This window comes from Populus nigra, chromosome 2, assembly GCF_951802175.1.
Source record: "Populus nigra chromosome 2, ddPopNigr1.1, whole genome shotgun sequence".
Lineage (NCBI taxonomy): Eukaryota > Viridiplantae > Streptophyta > Magnoliopsida > Malpighiales > Salicaceae > Populus > Populus nigra.
Genome location: NC_084853.1, coordinates 24,657,343 through 24,662,342, shown reverse-complemented (window position 1 = coordinate 24,662,342; position 5,000 = coordinate 24,657,343).

Below are 5,000 nucleotides of genomic sequence, written 5' to 3'. Positions count from 1 at the left end.
AAACCGGCAAAGTCGGCAGAATTGGCAGCGGGTGCTGGCGATGGGTCTGGACGGGCTGGATAGTCCAAGGCTCGACGAGAAAGACCGCAGGTTGAGACACTGGGGCAGTGGCAGCCCGCGGGACAGTGTTGGCAGATTCGGCAGCGCAGATTTGTGCGGCTGCAGGTTCGTCGGGGAAAATCGGCAGCGCAGATTTTTCGACGAACATGGGCTGGACGCTGGACTGGCCGGGCCATGCAGGAAAATTCGTCGAGGGGACACGCTGACGAAACAGCGCTGGTTCAGGCACGGCGGGCAGTGGTGGAATCGGCAGCGCCGACGAAATCGGCAAAGTCGGCAGAATTGGCAGCGGGTGCTGGCGATGGGTCTGGACGGGCTGGATAGTCCAAGGCTCGACGAGAAAGACCGCAGGTTGAGACACTGGGGCAGTGGCAGCCCGCGGGACAGTGTTGGCAGATTCGGCAGCGCAGATTTGTGCGGCTGCAGGTTCGTCGGGGAAAATCGGCAGCGCAGATTTTTCGACGAACATGGGCTGGACGATGGACTGTCCAGGCCAGGCAGGAAAATTTGTCGAGGGGACACGCTGACGAAACAGCGCTGGTTCAGGCACGGCGGGCAGTGTTGGAATCGGCAGCGCCGACGAAATCGGCAAAGTCGGCAGAATCGGCAGCGCAGATTTTTCGACGAACACGGGCTGGACGCTGGACTGGCCGGGCCATGCAGGAAAATTCATCGAGGGGACACGCTGACGAAACAGCGCTGGTTCAGGCACGGCGGGCAGTGGTGGAATCGGCAGCGCCGACGAAATCGGCAAAGTCGGCAGAATCGGCAGCGGGTGCTGGCGATGGGTCTGGACAGGCTGGATAGTCCAAGGCTCGACGAGAAAGACTGCTGGTTTAGACACTGGGGCAGTGGCAGCCCGCGGGACAGTGTCGGCACATTCGGCAGCGCAGATTTGTGCGGCTGCAGGTTCGTCGGGGAAAATCGGCAGCGCAGATTTTGCGACGAACATGGGCTGGGCGATGGACTGTCCAGGCCAGGCAGGAAAATTTGTCGAGGGGACACGCTGACGAAACAGCGCTGGTTCAGGCACGGCGGGCAGTGTTGGAATCGGCAGCGCCGACGAAATCGGCAAAGTCGGCAGAATCGGCAGCGCAGATTTTTCGACGAACACGGGCTGGACGGTGGACTGTCCAGGCCAGGCAGGAAAATTCGTCGAGGGGACACGCTGACGAAACAGCGCTGGTTCAGACACGGTGGGCGCAGTGTTGGAATCGGCAGCGCCGAGAAAATCGGCAAAGTCGGCAGAATCGGCAGCAGGTGCTGGCGATGAGTCAGGACGGACTGGATAGTCCAAGGCTCGATGAGAAAGACCGCTGGTTTAGACACTGGGGCAGTGGCAGCCCGCGGGGCAGTGTCGGCAGATTCGGCAGCAGTGTCTGCCGATTCGGCAGCGTTGGCTTGTTGGCGCGGGGGGCCGATGCGAGTGGGGACTTGGGCAGCGGGCAGTGAAAGCAAGAGTTTCCCCGATGCTGCCGGGAAAAACGCTCCCCGGGATGGCCGGGTGAGATGACCCGGCGGCCCGCGACGGGTCATTCAATTCCATGCCCCGTCAACATAACTCCCGATGTACTGTTTGCTTTTTCGGAAGAAGAGATCCATCCCCCCATCCTCGGCCAGCCAAAAACGCTCCAATTAATGGCCGGGTGAGATGACCCGGCGGCCCGCGACGCGTCATTCAAATCACTGCCCTATCGGCTACAACTGCTGATGGGTGGGATTAGAGGCCTGCCATGGTGGTGAGGGGCGGCGAGGACCGTGAAAGCTAGAGTTTTTCAGAGGCTGCCGGGAAAAAGGCCCCTCGGGTGGCGGGGTGCGAGGACCAGGCGCGTCATTCAATTCTCTTCCCTATCAACTTGGCTCCCGTTGGCGGGATTGGAGGCCTACTGTTTGTTACAGGGCTAAAATCGTCAGGGGAAGAGCTAACGAAACAATGCTGGTTTGGATGCAGGGGGTAGTGTTGGAATCGGCAGCGCGGACAAAATCGGCAAAGTCGACAAAAAAGACTGTTGGTCTGGACATCGGGGCAGCGGCAGCCATGCCGACAGGGGGGGAAATCGGCAGCGCAGATTTGTGCAGCTGCAGGTTCGTCGGGGAAATCGGCAGCGCAGATTTTTCGATGAACATGGGCTGGAAGATGGACTGTCCAGGCCAGGCAGGGAAATTCGTCAAGGGGACACGCTGACGAAACAGCGCTGGTTCAGGCACGGCGGGCAGTGTTGGAATCGGCAGCGCCGACGAAATCGGCAAAGTCGGCAGAATCGGCAGCGGGTGCTGGCGATGAGTCTGGACGATTTATAGTCCAGGGCTTGATGGAAAAGACTGTTGGTCCAGACAATGGGGCAGTGGCAGCGCGGATTTGTGCAGCTGCAGGTTCGTCGGGGAAAATCGGCAGCGCAGATTTTTCGACGAACAGGGGCTGGGCGCTGGACTGGCCGGGCCAGGCAGGAAAATTCGTCAGGGGGCCACGCTGACGAAAACAGGGGCTGCGGAGTGGAAAATCGGCAGCGCAGATTTTTCGACGAACAGGGGCTGGACCGGCCGGGACAGGCAGGAAAATTCGTCAGGGGGGCACGCTGACGAAAAGAGGGGCTGCCGCGTGGAAAATCGGCAGCGCAGATTTTTCGACGAACAGGGGCTGGACTGGCCGGGCCAGGCAGGAAAATTCGTCAGGGGGGCACGCTGACGAAAAGAGGGGCTGCCGCGTGGAAAATCGGCAGCGCAGATTTTTCGACGAACAGGGGCTGGACGCTGGACTGGGCCAGGCAGGAAAATTCGTCAGGGGGCACGCTGACGAAAAGAGGGGCTGCCACGTGGAAAATCGGCAGCGCAGATTTTTCGACGAACATTCGTCAGGGGGGCACGCTGACGAAAAGAGGGGCTGCCGCGTGGAAAATCGGCAGCGCAGATTTTTCGACGAACATTCGTCAGGGGGGCACGCTGAGGAAAACAGGGGCTGCCGCGTGGAAAATCGGCAGCGCAGATTTTTCGACGAACAGGGGCTGGATGCTGGACCGGCCGGGCCAGGCAGGAAAATTCGTCAGGGGGGCACGCTGACGAAAAGAGGGGCTGCCGCGTGGAAAATCGGCAGCGCAGATTTTTCGACGAACAGGGGCTGGACTGGCCGGGCCAGGCAGGAAAATTCGTCAGGGGGGCACGCTGACGAAAAGAGGGGCTGCCGCGTGGAAAATCGGCAGCGCAGATTTTTCGACGAACAGGGGCTGGACGCTGGACTGGGCCAGGCAGGAAAATTCGTCAGGGGGGCACGCTGACGAAAACAGGGGCTGCCGCGTGGAATGGCAGCCTACACGCAGATGCGAATTCAGCAGCGCACGATGGCTTGAGCAGGTCATGGGTTCGACTTGGCGCGATCTGAAACCTGGACGAGGGACTGTCGACGCTGGACGAGCCAGCGCGGTGGCCTGTCGTGCCCCGTTCAGGGGGGGCCTGCCGCGGAGACAGCCCTCGCGGGCTCGACAGCGCAGGCCAGCGTCCCCGACGTCGCTGGCCGCGGCAGGCGAGCTGCCGGGGTTCCCGCATTCCTACAAGAAAACGTCGTGCTTTCCACATGAAACCAATCCAGTAAAATCAGCCATATTTTTATGAGGCTGCCCACTGAATTTGGGGTCATTCCGGGCCGGTTCCTATTTTTGCGGATTTACTCGATTTCTAATGGTAGGAAAATTAAAACAAATACTTCCCGACCTCGAAAAATTCTGGGAAAATTAATGAAGGTGGATTGGATTTTTGCCAACCTCTGTGCAAAATTTCAGCTCAAAATACCAAGAAATGAATTTTTTAGAGGGGGGGTGACAGCTGGGACCTAGTAGTGTCTCCCCCTGCCAGAGCTGCAATGACACTTATTGCTCTTTAGGGAGCCACCAGGCCGGCCCCTCAAAGACCACACGCGCGCGCGCGCCCGCCCGCGCTGGGCGCTGGGGCGCTGGGGCTTGAGGGCCTGGGGCCCTTGGGGGCCCTTGGGGGCCCTTGGGCGCTTGGGCGCGCGCGCGCGGCCCCCGCAGCCATGCCGCGCTGCGCGACGCGCGGACAGCCCCTGCTGGCTTGCTCTCTCGCCCGCGGGGGGGCTGCCTTCGGGCCCTGGCCCCCCGCGTTCTGGCCTGCCCCCTGCGTGGGAGAGGCTAGGCGCTGCAGGGGCCAGCCCGACGTCGCTGGCCGCGGCAGGCGACAGCCCGACATCGCTGGCCGCGGCAGGGGCCAGCCCGACGTCGCTGGCCGCGGCAGGCGACAGCCCCTGCTGGCTTGCTCTCTCGCCCGCGGGGGGGCTGCCTTCGGGCCCTGGCCCCCCGCGTTCTGGCATGCCCCCCGCGTGGGAGAGGCTAGGCGCTGCAGGGGCCAGCCCGACGTCGCTGGCCGCGGCAGGCGACAGCCCCTGCTGGCTTGCTCTCTCGCCCGCGGGGGGGCTGCCTTCGGGCCCTGGCCCCCCGCGCTCTGGCCTGCCCCCCGCGTGGGAGAGGCTAGGCGCTGCAGGGGCCAGCCCGACGTCGCTGGCCGCGGCAGGCGAGCCGCCGGGGTTCCCGCATTCCTACAACAAAACGTCGTGCTTTCCACATGAAATCAATCCAGTAAAATCAGCCATATTTTTATGAGGCTGCCCACTGAATTTGGGGTCATTCCGAGCCGGTTCCTATTTTTTCCGATTTCCTCGATTTTTAATGGTAGGAAAATAAAAAAAAATACTTCCCGACCTCGAAAAATTCTGGAAAAATTAATAAAGTTGGATTGGATTTTTGCCAACCTCTGTGCAAAATTTCAGCTCAAAATACCAAGAAATGAATTTTTTAGAGGGGGGGTGACAGCTGGGACCTAGTAGTGTCTCCCCCTGCCAGAGCTTCAATGACACTTATTGCTCTTTAGGGGGGTGCCCCCTGACTGGCCATGGGGCGCGCTGGCCTGGCGCCCATAGGCCTGCCGCGGGGGAT